Source organism: Equus caballus, chromosome 23 (genome assembly GCF_041296265.1).
Source record: "Equus caballus isolate H_3958 breed thoroughbred chromosome 23, TB-T2T, whole genome shotgun sequence".
In the NCBI taxonomy this organism is placed as follows: domain Eukaryota; kingdom Metazoa; phylum Chordata; class Mammalia; order Perissodactyla; family Equidae; genus Equus; species Equus caballus.
The window spans coordinates 54,936,794-54,954,861 of NC_091706.1; the positions used below are offsets into that span (position 1 = coordinate 54,936,794).

At 37.0% G+C, this 18,068-nt stretch overlaps 1 long non-coding RNA gene across 1 annotated transcript in view; it reads right to left on the reverse strand.

Annotated features, from left to right (window-relative positions):
• The window catches only part of LOC138920384 (uncharacterized), an 87,539-nt gene extending 72,241 nt beyond the window's left edge, over nucleotides 1-15,298 (reverse strand). The window contains exon 1 of the long non-coding RNA XR_011431479.1: nucleotides 14,931-15,298. This is a non-coding gene — a long non-coding RNA (uncharacterized lncRNA). The remainder of the gene's footprint in view (nucleotides 1-14,930) is intronic.
• Nucleotides 15,299-18,068: the final 2,770 nt, after the last annotated feature.

Below are 18,068 nucleotides of genomic sequence, written 5' to 3' on the forward strand. Positions count from 1 at the left end.
GATATCCTGTGTTCTCTTACTCTGGTTTCCTTCCTAGTAACATCTTGCAAAACTATAGTACAATTTCACTACGAGGATATTGACATTGATACAATACACTGATCTTGTTCAGACTTCTTCATTTTTACTTGTACTAGTTTGAATTTGTATGTGTGTATGTTTAGCTCCACGCAGTCTTATCACATTGTGCAGGTTAGTGCACCCACCACCCCAGTCAAGACTAAGAACAATACTTCCAATGCCACAAGAATCCTTCTTGTTGCCCATTAATCAGCACATTCCTCCCACTGTATTCCATTTTAACCCCTGGAAACCACTATTTATTTCCATTTCTATAGCTATGACACTTTTTTGATACATTGAATTTATACTTTGTACTCAAGTCCAACAATATTAGAATACTGGTAAAGAAATTCTCCTTCTACACCATGCTTTTACAAATAGCAAAATGATGTTTCATTATATATATACTTTTCTGTGTAATATGTGAAAAGAAGGGGCATCTACTTCAAATTGGAGTGTGATCTCCCTACTCAAATCTCCTGAGATATGATTCCTAAGATGAAAGTCAGCTGATGGCATTTGTTGTCATGGAATTCCTTCTCCTGTCAGTGAATATAGAATTCTAATGGTCAGAGAAGATGGGAGCTAATGTCAAAATGGCCTCTCCCTATGCGGTTAGCAGCAGAATGCCCCATTATATGTCTGCCTGAAACAGGAGGCCACTGACTCTCTTTAAAAATGAATCAAGGTGAGAGTGCTTTGGGATGTGTGGCTCTGTAGCTGAAGGATGCAGAGAACATCAGGTTAGAAATGGGATACAGTGGGAGGCTACAAGGCACTGGTATTTTCTTTACTGGAATTCCAGTTATTAGTATACATATAATTTAATACTATTATGTAAAATTATCACTTTTTAATTTCACATGAGATTGTGTTGTTCTTCCTCTGATTTTCCTTATATATTTATACTTTTTGTATATTATTAAACGATATTTTAACAGATTACCTTACTTGAAGACACGAAACTAGCTTTATGCGGCATTTTGCCAAGAAAACATTAGTGGTCTCATGCATGGATTTAGTGCTGAATTGATCTTTATATTGATTATCCATCTCACTTTTAAATTATGCAAAGCTCCAATTAAAATATAAAAATAAAATGTGAAAGCAGGGAAGAATCTGTCTTTCAAAATATGCAGATTAGATGAATACACTTTATTTAGGACATCTCTCCTTTTTGCATCTGTATTTTGAACATATCCGGTTATATGCTCCAAGGATAGATATAAATATTACAGAGAAAATCTGCTTTTTAGATGTACTCAGTAACTATTCACTAATCCTTTCCTCAGAGAGCTTAGTCTGCTAAATATGATACAACATATTCTCTTACATGCATTGACTGAATGCCAGAACAAGACTCTAAAGATATCGTAATCTGAATACCCAAGGGTCCTGAAAGAGGAGATGATTTAATCAATAGCTGTAACACTAAGGTTTAGCAAAAGGAAAAGTATTTGAACATTATAATGTCAGGGTGGATGATTTAAGTTTTTACAATTATTTTGATGCCAAAATATATCTATTTCAATTTATCTATCTATTCATTATCTTTCTATAATGTGTATATTAGAGAGAGAGAAAATTCACACATGCACCAAAATTAGATCAAATCTAATAACAAGCATAGGACAGTATCATGGGTAGCTTCTTATTCATAGGAAATTTTATCCTGAGAAAAACGTCCCTTCAAAACATAGGAATATGGCAAACCATTATGGCGTGAATATAGCTGTTCTTCGTCTTTATTCACTTAGAAAAAAATGTCAATATCAAAGTTATATGGGTATATTTGCTTTGCAGAAAAGATTGAGTAACCTGGGACAGTACTTTCCTTATCTAATACTCCTCATCCCAGTTGCAATTTTTTTGGAAATTTCTCTTTTAGGGACCCAGGTGAGTCTACATGGGCCAACTCACAGAGGCATTTAAAATGAAAAATGAAGTCTGTGTAAAAGGTAAGCATGTGCTGTGTCTCATATCCCCTGCCCTTATGTGGGTGATAGAAATAATTACTTCCAGACATATCATTGCACTGGGCACAGTTGGCACACGGGAGTCAGCCAGGTGTTGGACGTGATAGGAAATGCGCCGCCTGATTAGACGGACTGGAATCCAAGTGCAACAACATTCTCTCTTAAATGAGATGAGAGGCGGGAATTTAAAGATGCCATTTAATTTTTCATCTGTGGCCAATGCATGCCAGCGTTTCAAGATGATTTTGTTAATCACATGGGACTAGTCACTGCATGTGGTAATGAAAGGACAGAAAAATGTTTTTCTCAACAAGGCAAACACTGTCCAACTCAGTTCCATTGCAATTGGTTGAGTTGAGGATTTTTTTTAAATTCTCTTGGTTTAGTTCCTCTTATAACTGCATAAACATATTTTGCTTTGTTTTGTTTCTATTTGAGGCAAAATTTTCTGTGCAGCCATGCTAGGATTTTCATTTCACTGAGCCTTTTTTATTGTGATAATTCAGTCCTACTCTGGGCCATATGGATGCCCTGGAAACTTTATTACGCTCATCTTTGAGTGTAATAAAGCTCAGAGTCTTAGCCAAGAAGGTACAAACCTTTTCCCAAAATACAGATCATAAACATAAGATTGTTTAACTTACATTCTTATTCAATTTTCAATCATTTACTGATTTTCGACTCCTGTCACATATTAAGAATTCATTAATAATAATAGTAGTAACATTTACTGAGAATTTGCAATAGACTAAGCACAGTGCAAAGCATTTTATGTGCATTCTCTCATCATTTACATTGCATAACTTTTTAAAATTAATATTATTGTCATCACTATTTTAGAGGGAGGAAGTCTTGCCTAGAGAGGTTTCAGAGGCCACTCTAGGTCATATGGCATGTAAGCAGAGGCACTAGGACTTCTTCTGAATTCGAAGCCTGGGGTCTAATCACTCTGATGGATGCATCAGTTTATTCTTATCCTCTGTTTAGTGGTTCCCAAGGCCCTTTCAGACAGTTCATCAGGTAAAAACTATTTTCATAATAATTATTCGCGCTCTTTGTTAGATTCTCACTTCCACACAAAAAGTCCATTGATGTGGTTCCATATCCCATATTACTACTAACCTTTAAGACACTACTAATAATCAAGTTTTAATGCAGTATTAAAGAGGAATAGTCTCAATTATCTGAAAAGGCTATTAGAATAGTCCTCCATTTTCCAGCTAAATATCTGCATGAGGCCAGATTTTCCTAATGTATTTCAACCAAAACAACAGATTGAATGTAGAAACAGACACAACAATTCAGCTGTAGTCTATGATGCCGGACATTTTAGAGATCAAAAAAAAAGTCGCTCTTCTCCTTACTTTTTTCATTTGTTTGGGAAAATACCATTAATTTTTCAATAAAAAATGTTATTGGTGGGGGCTGGCCAAGTGATGTGGTGTTTAAGTTCACGTGATCCACTGTGGTGGCCTGGGGTTCACAGATTTGGATTCTGGGCAAGAATCTAGCACGACTTGTTAAACCACACAGTGGCAGCATCCCACATAAGACAGAGGAAAATTGGCATAGATGTTAGCTCAGTGACAATTTTCCTCTAGCAAAAAAGAGGAATATTGGCAACAGATGTGAGCTCAGGGCCAATCTTCCTCACCAAAAAATAAAGAAATGTTATTTATATTAATATATAATGGATTTATTTTGTCACTTTTAAATGAATTAATAGCTAAATATTTTAAATATCTAACTTTTAACTTTGAATAATTTAAATAGTGATAGACATAACCAACATCAACAAAAGCTCTCAATAACTTTTAAGAATCTAAAGGGATCTGACAACAAAAATTTTAGAACCTTGCCTTTAGCACATTCCCCAGAAGAAACACTGCTTCTACGCTAGTTCCTACATATAATTCAGTAAGTGAATGTGTTATTTTGCTCTTTTTATTCATATAGCTGAACTCTAGCCTTCCAACAGAGATAATATGATAAGGCTGATAGCATAATGACTTCCAAGTAGGCTGAATTTTCTTCACCAATCTGAGAATTTTGAACAATACATTGACGGAAACTAAGAAACCTTGATGCTTTCGAGGTTAGGGAAAACATAATTAGTGTTAAGCATTAAGAATGTTCTTCAGGGCTGGCCCCGTGGCCGAGTGGTTAAGTTTGCGCGCTCCGCTGCAGGCGACCCAGTGTTTCGTTGGTTCGAATCCTGGGCGCGGACATGGCACTGCTCATCGGACCACGCTGAGGCAGCGTCCCACATGCCACAACTAGAAGAACCCACAACGAAGAATACACAACTATGTACCGGGGGGCTTTGGGGAGAAAAAGGAAAAAATAAAATCTTTAAAAAAAAAAAAAAAAAGAATGTTCTTCAGATTGTAGCGTACAGAATAAACTGTCAAAGAGACCAACTGGGTTGTTATTGGATTAGTAGAGGTCAGAAACAGCAAAAATGGAAGAGAAGAATTGAAGCCATAAAGAGTGACTGGCACAAGACGGAAGCACTGTAACTAGTTTCAGGATGAAGAAACATTCAGTGTTAGGACAACATAACTTAGAAGCAAGTATCAAACTGATACATGGGACGGGGAGAAGGAGAAGATACAGACAGACTACACTGAGGGACTTTATTTATTTATTTATTTATTTATTTATTTATTTATTTATTTTTTGGTGAGGAAGATTGGCCCTGAGCTAACATCTGTGTCAATCTTCCTCTTTTTGCTTGAGGAAGATTGTCACTGAGCTAACATCTGTGGCAATCATCCTCTATTTCACATGCAGGACGCCACCACAGCTTGGCTTGATGAGCAGTGCATATGTCTGCACCCAGGATCCGAACCCTGGGCCACTGAAGTGGAGCACACAAACTTAACCACTATGCCACCAGGCTGGCCCCTACACTGAGGTTTTGAGACTTGTTGGTGTATGTCTCAAATTTTATTATAGTTAGCATGAAAACTATGGTGATAAAAATTGAAGATGATTTGCAAATGAAAACGGAAAATAATTTTCTTTTGTACATATGAAACAATACAATATTTTTTTAAAAAAATGAAGATTGTTATTAACTATAAAAAAGTAAGTAGGATGGTTTTTCCGAACTACAATTTATGCTCCACTAGAACAGAAGTATGTCTTTATTCACTTCTGTAGCCCTAGACTCTAAAAGAGTAGCTGCTCAATAAATATTTAATGAATTAGTAGTTCTGTCAGACCAAATAAACTGAGTATGTTTAATCAAGAATGAGACTTAGAGATCTGATAATCCAAATTGACCCTTCTTTGACAGATTAGATTCTGAAGTCCCCAAGAGAAAGCTCAGTATCTGAAAGCTTGTGATTAACAGAACCCAGAACCCAGGACACCTGACTCCCTGACCAAGGATGAGAAATTCATCATCCCTAATGATTACAGTTCTAGTGGAGATATAAACAGGACACCCTCCAAAACAATATAATTTAGATTTCAGCTACAGCATATGTAGTAAATGACTCACTTTGTATTTTTTTAGAATCGGCAAATAGCTATGCCTCTGAGGATTTGAAGGAGGTTGCAGGAGGGGTTGTCACAGTTCCCCACTTGAGAATCAAGCGGGCCAGGCCAGTGGCATAGTGGTTAAGTTCTTGTGCTCTGCTTTGGCAGCCCGGGGTTAGGAGGTATGGATTCCAGGCACGGGCCTAGGACTGCTCCTAAAGTCTTGCTGTGGCAGCATCTCACATAAAATAGACAAAGATTGGCACAGATGTTAGCTGAGTGTCAATCTTCCTCAAGCAAAAAGAAGAGGACTGCCAACAAATGTTAGCTCAGGGCCAATCTTCCTCACACACACACACAAAAAGAATTGGATTTGGAAGTTTTTCCTGTTCCATAACTACGTTAGATTCAGTGACTTTTTGTCCATACTAAGGTATCATATTGTTTTGAAGAATTCTTTGTTTGACAAACAGAGCCAGTCAGAACCTTCACTTTCAGTATATTAGAATATTTGTCACTCTTTCCATAGAGGATTCAGGAAAGGAAGGTCCCTGTGGAACACAGGTGGGAGTTTGTCAAAGTCCAATAGCAAAGATATATGAGTATCAAGCACTATGAAGAAGCTTTCAAAGAACAAGATAAGATTGCAATATCAAAATAATATTTAACATTTCTTTCTCACAATGTTGGATTTACCTCTCAAAAAAAAAAAAGAAAAGTAGTCTCAATAAAGGTCATGTTAATTTCTTTCCACTCCCCAAGTTAACAAGAGTAGTAAATATGCTGTTAAAATGGAGCTACATTAGGAGATCATGAAAGTTACATGTTCCTATGTTAGGAGATGATGTTTCTTCAGGTGCCATGTTATCTGTCTCCCTGTGGCTTTTTGGTAGCTTGAGGATGATCAGATATCCCAAGTGACTGCTCGCCAGATTAGTCTGTGTCTTCTTCTAATTATATGAGGGACTCACGAGTAAGTGCTTCTGAAAACAGGGTATAACTTTACAGTGCAACCTAGGTCAATATGAGTTGACATATGAGTCTTTCAACATGATTGATATTCAAGTAAAAAAATATTGAAAGTATTTTGAGGTTGATGTTCAGATACTTTTGTTTTTGTTTTGTTTGTTTGTTTTGGGTGAGGAAGATTGGCCCTGAGCTAACATCGGACAGCTTTCCTCTTTATGCTAAGGAAGATTGGCACTGAGCTAACATCTGTGCCCATCTTACTCTATTTTGTATGTAGGACACCACCACAGCATGGCTTGATGAGCAGTGCATTGGTCCGCCCCTGGGATCTGAATCTGTAAACCCCAGGCTGCTGAAGCAGAGCATGCCAACTTAACCACTAGGCCACTGGGCCAGCCTGCAGATATTTTTTTCAATGAATACAAATAAAATATGTAGATTGTGAAGAAAGGCGCACGTCAAATCTAATACTCTATGTTCCCACTTATTTTCTAGCTCTTACTGAAATGGATTATTTTTAGTAAATAATGGCTATTAAAAATATATCTAACACAGGGGGCAGCCCAATGGCCAAGTGGTTAAGTTCACACGTTCTGCTTCAGTGGCCCAGGGTTCAGATCCTGGGCACGGACATGGCACTGCACATTAGGCCATGTTGAGGTGGCATCTCACGTACCACAACTGGAAAGACCCACAACTAAAAAATACAACTATGTACTGGGGGAACTTGGGGAGAAAAAAGCAGAAAAAAAGAAAAGAAGATTGGCAACAGTTGTTAGCTCAGGTGCCAAAGTTTTGAAGAAAAAATATATCTAACACAATTTAAATAATTTTATACAGTAAGAAACAGAAAATTCTGGTTACTTAAGCAAATATAATGACTAGTATTTCCCATTTTGCATAAATCAATAGCTTTTATCTTTGACTAAGAATATCATTGAACAATGAAAAAGGAATATATATGTACAAAACAGATAGGTAGTGAGTGAACTATTCTCTAATCAGAGCTATAATAATATGTCCCTTATGCGTAGAATAAATAATTTCAATAGATGAAAACTATGCATGATAATAGTGTACTAATTTGTCTCTTTAACAGTTACCTGTTGAGACCCAGTTTCCTAACCATCTTTTAAGCCTCAATTACTCAACATTAACTTTTTTTTATATCAAGAGGACTTTACCTTGATTTTCCGTCGATAAGTATCTTTAAGATCTTGTGACAGTTGGTTTGGCCCTATGACAAATACCTTTAATAGTTTTCTTTTCAAATTGATGTCACCTTTACTCTTTCATAATCTTTGAACTACTCACTTTCAGTGAGATTAATAACTGTCATTCTGTTCTCCTTTTTAATTTCTATAAACCAGGGGAAAATGGGCCAATCATCAATCCAGCAAGGCCATGAATAAAGTACATGTCTTTCCATCCATTCCCTTGAGCAATTAATTTTGATATTTTGCTTCTTGGCTCTAGTGTACTTATTGAGGTCTCCAAAATCTAAAATGTTTAGAGTAGGACTTCTCGTATTTCTGATTTGTTTCAAATACCAAATCTTTTGGAAACATGGTACATTATTTCAAAGCCTCAAAAAGGTAAATAAATCCCCTCTTTTATCCAGTGGCTACATCTTCTTTCTTATAAAAATGAGACATTTTAACACACTCAGTGAAGATAATCCCCTGCACCCTAGGTGGAAGCATTTTGGTCATTCTTTACAGCTCCTAACCTCTGAATAAAATTGAAACATTAACATTCTTAAGCTATTATTTCATAATAACCATAGAGCTCTGTTTCAGTCTTCAGATATGTCAGATTATCCCATTGTATTACATTTATTCAAGGAAGTACAAGAAATACAAGGACTCTGTTACCCGTTTGGTATAGTGGCATTCATAAATATTTGGTTTATTCCCCTAATGTTATAAATATGTGATCAACCCCAAGCATAATGGTATAAAGAGAAGAAAGAATGAAATTACACAATTACAGAAACACTGTAAGAAACTGATCTGTTCTATTTTTTGTAATTGTATAAGTTAGTGAAATTAACTGGGAATTGAGAATTTTAGATGAAGAGTAAAATAATCGTTGATTCCAATTAAAATAGATCTCAAAGGTAACTTTCCAAGGAAAAGAAGTGAGGAACACAAGAATTTGTGACTACATAGGTGTGCATGGATAAAAGAGAATTACCAAACTGATCGATTAGCAGATAGACACTGACATGACATAAATTGATTCCAGAAAACAAATAATAATTATTTTAAGAAAATGCTTGCGGACAAAAATGGTATCATGATGATAAGATTCTAACGAACGTTTGCCCTATATTTTTTGAACAGCCTTTTCACAATGTGGCACTTTCCCATATTATGAGTTCTACCTTCCCAACGTAGGAGCCAGGTAACTCTGTCTCACCTATGCTTGCCCTTGAGGATAGCATGTGACCTGGATTTTACCAATCAGATACACCCAAAATAGACACTGATTTGAAAGAGATCAATGTGAAAAATCCATTTTGTTAAATGGGTGGCAGTGTATGGAAAATAAACTTAAGCTTTCAAAGCCAGCAATGGCAGAGATTGGGCTAAAAATTGTGCCATATTTAGGTTCTTACGCTCAATCTTCACTATGTGAGCTGCAGCGCCAATACTCAGTGGCCGTGCCATTGCATCTGAAAATTGTCGGCAACGTAGTATGTGTGTACTCTTCCTGGTTGTATAACCTTGGATGGTAATTCTCTGTTGCCATGTTCCCAGAGAAACTGTGAAACATTTAACATCTTCTAACAAATTCATTTTATATTTTTAATGTACACTGGGTCCCAGGGCAGACCACCCCAAAATATCCCACAATGGCATTTTGACTATTTTGAGTTAAAGTTACTCGAGAAGAAAAAGGACATTCTGACCCTCCTGTCTCTGATCCGCCCAAAAGCAGGAAATCCATCTCTCCTGTGAAAGGGGCCCTGCATCCTCATCCCCAGAGCTGGGGGATTTGGGGGTGAGAAGCCTGCAGAAACGAACCTTGCTAATTTCCTACCTATAGCCTAAACTCTGCTTAAGCTCCCCACTAACTACGTTCCTCAAATCTAAGTTCCTTTGTCCTGTCACTTCTTCACAAATGTATTGTTTCTTTGTGTAACAGATGTATAAACTGCCTGCTTTGTTCACTGTCTGAACATCATTTCTTTATGGTCTCCAATACATACATATTGAACTGAGTTTTTCCCCTGTTAATCTAGTCTTGCCTCAATTTTATTATTAGTCCAGCCATAAGAACACCGGAGGGAAGAAAGGGGATTTCTGGCACCCAACAGTTAGAAAGGGTCTTGTGGTCTGCACCTAAGATCTCTGAATGAAACAAGGATCATACCTTATTTATCACCCTTAGAATAAATGGAGAGCTATATAATCAAATAAATATCATAAAAACTAATTGCAGAAGCTAGGTAGTAGGTATATGAATGATGTTTATTGTACAATTCGTTCACTTTGTGACTTTCAATTTTTTTAATGTAAAATTTATTTATAGATTTTTTTTTCTTGGTGAGGAAGATTGGCCCTGAGCTAACATCTGTTTCACATCTTCCTCTTTTTTTTATTTTCTCCCCAAAGCCCCAGTACATAGTTGTATGTCCTATTTGTAAGTCCTTCTAGTTCTTCTATGAGGGATGCCACCACAGCATGGCTTGATGAGCAGCAGTATGTAGGTCTGCACCCGTGATCCAAACTGGTGAACTCTGGGCCACCCAAGCGGGGCATGTGAATTTAACCAGTACGCCATTGGGCCAGCCCCGAGTTTGAAATTTTTAATAGTACGTTTTGGGGAAGATGTTATAAAAAAGCCAACGAAGGTAGCTCTGTATTATATAAAAATAAATGCCCAACGTCATGACCTAGACCTAACACAGCAAGAAAATTTTTACTCTATTTAGTTTTTCAATTTAATGCATTAGACAAATGTATAGACATGTGGTAGTAAAAAGAACCATCAAAAATGCTTATAAAGGGGGCCAGCCCAGTGGTTCAGCGGTTAAGTTCACATGTTCCACTTTGGTGGCCCGGGGTTCCCAGTTCAAATCCTGGATGTGGACCTATGCACTGCTTGTCAAGCCATGCTGTGGCAGCATCCCACATAAAACAGAGGAAGATGGACACAGATCTGAGCTCAGGGCCAGTTTTTCTCAGCAAAAAGTGGAGGATTGGCAGCAGTTGTTAGCTCAGGGCTGATCTTCCTCAAGAAAAAAAAAGGCTTAAAAAGATTTAAATGAATAATCTTAATGCATATGATATCTGTTACTAGTTTCCTTGCACATTTAACAATTCTTTGTTGTCATAGAATGTATATTTCCTCACTATGCTAAAACATAGGTTCCCCTCTCTATCCAAAAGTACAGCACTCCTATAAAACCTTTCATAAGGCAAAATGGCATAAAGTGAAGATGCAATGACCATTAATTTTTATGGGAAAAAATTTTGAACATTCCCAGATGCAAAAAATAACCTATCAAAATAAATCAGGATAAAGCACAGATGCTCACAGACACAGTTGAAAGCTATGGCAGCTCGATGCTGAGACGGATGCCAGAGTGGTTCCCAAACAAGGAGCTTGGCAGTGCCACTCTCACTGCTGGGGTGCGCCCTGCCTCTCTGAGGGCTCACCGCAAAACTAATGGTGAATGCTATTTTTGGCTTTTCACCTTTTTTCCTAAAAGTGAAAATCCTCTTCAGATTTCTTTCAGTTAGCAAACACAGGAACTACTGGTGTCTTTCATCAAAGCAAAGTGCTATAAAGTAAACTTTCAGATAGCGGGGGAAACCTGTTTTCACCGTTTCTCACAATTGGGAATCAGAATTAGAATGAAAGTTTCCTCAGTGTTAAATTGGCTTGGGCCTTAGAAGTAACTGATTAGAAGCTCCTTAACTGTACACTTGAACATTTAAAGTAACCCGTCTAAGCTCAACTGTCTGAGTGATAAGAGACAAAGACTCATGTTTTCTGACTTGCAGCATATTACTCTTCCAAATTCACTGTCTTTTGCTGAAAAGCCAAGTTGAAAATTTGTGTTAAACGTCATATAAACTCTGTATAAAGCCTTTCATCATTAACAAATAGGGCAAAATTTCCGTCCTTTAATTGAAACCTAAATTCAGAAACAAAAGATTAATTTCACTTTCATTTTCCTATGTCATTTGTGAATATTATAAAATTATTCTCATGGTTTATTATATCATATGTAAATATATGTGTATATATGTGTATACATATACGTGTATGTATATTTTCTAGAATCAGGAGTGTTAAAACATGCCCTTTGGTTTCCAGTGACGTTGTTAGTTAATGCAATAGGTCCAGAAATACACAGCTACCTTTCAAACTGTGGAAAAGATTCTATAAGTAGAGTTCTATATTCACACAATTTTATCAGAGAAAGATATTTTAAAACAAAGATGTTTTAAGAGACAACGTAATTGCATTTCAGCATAAAAAGGCACCTACTTGAATATGCTCTTAAGATTCTGAAGGGTCAATTGTTTTTAAACTGAAGATCTTAATTGCTTCTTATTCTGTGAATGATAAATGAACATTGCAAAAGATAGACTCTTTCAGCTACCTGAATTTCTGTCATCTACCTGACTGACTGAAGGACATTAAGAGACATGAATTCTATGAGTGAGGTCAGAGAATTTGGTTTATTTCTACAAGTGATTATTACTCGAAAGTGGTAAGACTCCATTTTAGGCATTGAACATTCTGTTTTCATACTTCACAATATTTTACTATAAAATTCTCCTGTTGCGACTTCCTGGAAAATAGAAGAGTGAGTAGAATTTTTGTAATCATTTTTTTTGTAAACCTCATAACCAATTGAAAAAAATTTCTAGTATCTCTAGAGAGGAAATAATTGAGTATATTCCATGTTTTTAAAGGTTATTTTTCTTTCTCAGACTTCAGTGTGTGATAGAATCACTTGGAGTAATTTCAAGCGATGTTTTAGTTCAACCCAAGAAATTCTGATTCATTAGCAGTGTCTCCTCAGATGATTCTGAGGCCAAGGTTTCAAGGTCGAGAATTTGAGAATCATTGTTTTAAGAATCCTTACCAGGGCTGGCCTTGCACACTCTGCTTCAGTGGCCTGGGGTTCGCAGGTTTGGATCCCAGGCGTGGACCTAGCACTGCTTGTCAGGCCACGCTGTGGCAGCATCCCTCATAAAATGGAGGAAGATCGGCCATAGACGTTAGCTCAGGGCCAATCTTCCTCACAAAAAAGAAAAAGAATCCTTATCATTTTTAGAATTGATGGTACAGAATCAAATCAATCAAGTATTATGTGTGCAGTTCATATGACTCCAACCTCAGTGATTCTAGAAGAGCATTCTGCTTTCATCTTAAATCTTAGAAGAAAATTCTGTTGAAAGTGTCTGAAATCCAAGGGACTAAACACTCAGATCACCTGTCATACTTCTCAGTCCCAAATCCAGGAAAATGCTGTTGATGATCCTCGTGTGGCTGACAGGATTTGAGTTTTGGGTCATTATTTGCAGGCTGGATCATTGTGACTCTCCTTCTACCTTCCACCTTCCCCACTGGCTATAGAATTAACTTTAACTTGTGCTTTCAAAAATACTTCCAGTAGCCCTCACCATTTCACCCAACATTAGCATGGAGAGCTGTTACTTCTCACAAAGTTATCACCATAAACAGGATCGTGGCGCCGTGCCCCTGAGGGCCTATTTTCTAAGGAAGCTTGAGTAAGCAGAAGAAACAAAATCTAGCACCAATCATCAACATGTTCAGCAATATAAAAATGCAAAGCCAGCAGAAAAATGAGTGGCATCTTTTTAGTAACAATTGTAGAAAGCAAGAGTTTACTGCGGCAGGCCCCGTGGCCGAGTGGATAAGTTTCCACACTCTGCTTCGGTGGCTCAGGGTTTCACTGGTTTGGATCCTGGGCACGGACATGGCACCACTCATCAGGCCACGTTTAGGTGGCATCCCACATGCCACAACTAGAAGGACCCACAACTAAAATATACAACTATGTACTGGGGGAATTGGGGGAGAAAAAGCAATTAAAAAAAAATGAGTTTAGAAAATAGCTGCCATCTATCCTCTGGGAAAGGAAAAAGGACATAGTTACCATAAAATAAAAACAGAGATTTGTCACTTATTTAATGGACATGGTCATCAGGGGAAACACTGGATAGTAAAACCAACCCTGAAGAAATCCAGGTCAGTGAAACAGATAATAGACTCAAGGTGTATATAGATATATATATATATATCTATATACACATAGGTGTGTATATACATATATATACACACACACACTGACTAAAGAAGGATGAGGAGATGATGAAGTACACACTTGGAATCTAGAACCCAGGCTATGAGGTCAGCTAGCCCTTGTTTTGAGTTGTAGCTCTGCCACGTATCAACAGTTTAACCTCAGGCAAGTTGCTTAATGTCTCCAAGACTCAAAACTTTTTTCCCACTGAAATGGAAATTATATATACTTGACATGATCTTTGAAAATATACAGACAAAAACTTATGCAAAATGCCTAAGTATCTGGTGCATGGAAATCTCAATAAGTGACACAAGATAACAACACTTAGAGAGAACATTAATATTCACTGTGCATTTAGGGAAAATTGCTAAAAGAGAAGTCATAAGAAACAGTTTTAAAAAAAGAGTTAAATTACTTACTATCCCAAATGCTTTGCATATGTTAACTTACAAAAAAACTCCATGAGGTAAGTGCTATATTGTTTTCAGATGAAGATATTGAGGCACAGAAGTAATTGGAACTTAGAGAAAGGACCATAATTGGATATTTTGGAAAGAGATTATGATGGCAAAATAACAATTTATAACTTTTAAGGGAGAAATCTGATGAAATTCTACAATTCAAGAAAATAATAAATATTTAAGTATCTAAATAGGGAAGCCACCACCGAAAATAACAAAATATTATTTTCATAGCTGCTAAAATAAGAGTGGCTTTGGAAATTTGCATAACAAAAATTGTTGCAACTAATCAAGCTATAATCATTTGAAAAGTTATAACAGAGGCATCTATGTACTTCCAAACAATTGAAAAATATATACCTTCTGCAGACGATCGGAGCAACCTCAGATGGAAAACTCACTATTGGTATAATTTACAAAATCCGGCTCTTAGTATAGAAGTAAACAAAAAACCAACAAAAATAAAAGATTTTTGATAAAAAATAATTACATAGACAATCATTATATGGGGCCACTGAGGGTTGGCACATAGGCAACTCCTCACAGACATATTTAAAAATTATTCCATTTGTTCCTGAGTAGTTAATGCAAACCCATGGTGGCAATCAAATATGTCTATTTCTACTTTTCCTTGGGAGAATGTAGAATAGTGCTTTCTTCTTTAAAATATGTACTTACCCTGCAGATCCTTTGTAAACTGAACATCCGTTGTAGAGTCACGTTTTCCACTTGTGTTTTATCTACTTTGTGCAGTGAATGGTCAGATGTCAGTGGTTTGGTTCAAAGTCTGAAACCTGCCAGAACTGCTTCCCAGTTCTTGAAGAGTCAGTAGGCTGTGATCCTGCAGCAAGGAAGAATCAGTAGGCTGTGGTCATGCTTCCATGATATTTGTGGGCATTCTAGAAGAGTTCATGACAGCCTGGCTTATTTTTCAATGAAAATGCATCATCTCATGTTCTTTTGACATCCTTTACAAATACACAATTATCTTTTTTTCAGAAGGTCAAATTCCATTCAGGTAGATGATGATGTTTTCCCAATTGAAATTTGCAAATGAGTTAGCAGAGTAAGATTTATTATGCAGGACCCTTGGTATTTAGGGGTTCACATTTAAAGCTGTGTGTAGGAAGACCATGAGCTGGTGCAAAGATTAACTCTGACATAATAACTGTTTTTAGATCTGCTGGGTAACAGTTTTCGTTTTATTTATGAGCCTCATATTTTAAATTGACGTTTATGCTGGGCAATGTGTGAAATTATTTGACTGTGACCAGACTTATTTATAAATTCAATGTGAAGACTGACACATTTCATATGCTATTTGTATTTTGAATATATTGGAAATGGTACAATTAAAATATCTGAGCTTAAAAAGTGAAGGGGAGCAATACAGATCCAGTTAAGAAATAATGTTTGAGTGCACACAGATTTAAAAAGTTATAAAAGGAAAAGAAGCAATATGAACTACTTATTTCAGTGCCTGAAAATATGCAGGAAGCAAAAATAAGACCTGCTAAGGCTGGCATATGAAGAGGACTTCATGAAATGTTAACTTAACACATTTGAAATCATATTATAATTAGTACTGGGTGAGCCATAAATGTTCCTAAAAACACCTAGAAGTTAATATGGTTTCTCTCTCTTCCTCTCTCCCTCTCGCTGTTGTCTTCATATCATCAGGTAGGGAGGTCTTAATTGAAGACCATTTTCCTAGAGAATGTGCATCTTGTCAAATGGCAAAATGTTACAACCTCCAATGAGTTTTCTTCAGGTATTTCACCTGTGAGTAGACTTTGGAAATAGAAGGTTCTAGAGTCTGGTTTGTGCATGACTGCCTGTCATTTACCCTGATCTCTTCAATTTACCTGACCAGCAACAGAGAAAGGACTGTATATCCAAGGGGTTCTAACAGGTTCATTTTATTGATTCTGAGGCAGCTAGGAAAAGGAATGATACTATAATTACCAGCAAGAAAAATTCTAACAGGCACACACAATTTGTTCCTTTTTGTGTGACTCAAAATTTCTGACTCACATTTAGCATAATTCATTTCCTTTTAGCGAAAGTGTCAGTATCATCCTTTTCAAAATATTCCTTCTTCAGAATTCCCCTCTGCATTCAGAAATGACATACAATAGCAATAATAGCAATAATTATAGTAATAACAATACCATGTATTTAGTGAATCAGGATAGAGTGATTGACATCGAAGACAATTATTGCTAGCATATAGTAAAGAAAAACTGGTTTGTTGGTAGGTAGAAGCATAAGACACTTGGCAACTAGTAAAATGATGAAAGCTGTTACCAAACACAAGCTCATTAGAATTGGGGAGTCTGTCGGGCTGAGGGTGGCGACAGACTACTACGAAGCTTTCATTTTTATGTGTAGATCATTTATCTCACTACTGGGCACACAGTAGGCATTTAATGTAGTTCATTTTATCAGTGGTGACTGCAGAGTAAGCTTCTAGAAAAAGAAGGGTTGAGAAATCCTTGAGGAATGAGGGAATATTTAATTTCTGAACAAAGAAACTCTTTCAATTAGAAACTGATAGGGAAGTAGAATCAAGGAATATATCAAAAATGAGGCTAGGTTAAAGCAGCAGATCAAAAAGTCTGTTAGGCAAACAAGAATCAAAGGATGCATATAGCATCAAACAAAATGATGTGTGCAAAGTCCAGGTACACAGTCAGGAATTTACCATCTGCAGATGCAGAAAAAAGTAAGAGAAGAAATGTGAGAGGCTAATGATGCGGGCTCGGTGAGTCAAAGAGTCAAAAGGAAGATTTCTTGGACTCTTAAGATCTGGCAGTAGTGCTCTTTTATTCAGGGAATAGTATGGAATAGCATGGGGACAGGACCCATGGGCAGTAAAGAGCTGCAAAACATGGGTTGAGGGTAGGGCTAAATTTAAGGCATAGGTGTGTGAGTTATCTTTTTATAAGACAAAAGAAAGAATATGTAAAAAAAGTTGTTAAAATGGTATCAGTGTAGGTGGGGTCTGGTTATTGGGTGGTCCTATAACTTTAGTTAAGAATCAGATTAGGGGCCGGCCATGTGGCCGAGTGGTTAAGTTCGTGCACTCTTTTGCAGCAGCCCAGGGTTTTGCGGGTTCACATCCTGGGTGCAGACATGGCACCACTCATCAGGACACAATGAGGTGGCATCCCACGTGCCACAACTAGAAGGAACCACAACTAGAATATACAACTATGACTGGGGGGATTTGGGGAGAAAAAAGCAGAAAGAAAGAAAAAAAAAGATTGGCAACAGTTGTTAGCTCAGGTGCCAATCTTTAAAAAAAAAAAAAAAGAATCAGATCGGATTAAGTAAATAGCTGAAGCCACTAACTTAAATATCATCTTCAGCTAAAGACAAAGGAGGATGTTGGTGCTGGGGGGTGGTCAGTTACATGAGGTTACCAGACAAGTACACTAAACAAGAGCAAGATTATTATGCAGACAAGAGCAAGATATTAAGGCCTTGCCTTCCTGTTAAGAGTCTCTAGAGATAAGGTCATACCCATCCCCTCCTGCCCTTCTTCCCAATGCAGAGAGGGAGACACTCTTACAGATGGAGATTTCCCTTACAAACGTAAATGTCTCCTAACAAAAAGTAAGTAAATTCTACTTTTCAGAGTTTCTTTCCCATCTGCAGTTTTTAAAAGTAACCAGCCCAAAACAAAATGATGGGTGCAAGGTCCAGGCACGCAGTCAGGAATTTACCATCTGCAGATGCAAAAAAAAAAAAGGTAGAGAAAGAATGTGAGATGCTAGCACTAAAGAAAAACCTTGATAAATGGTCTAGGAGTTC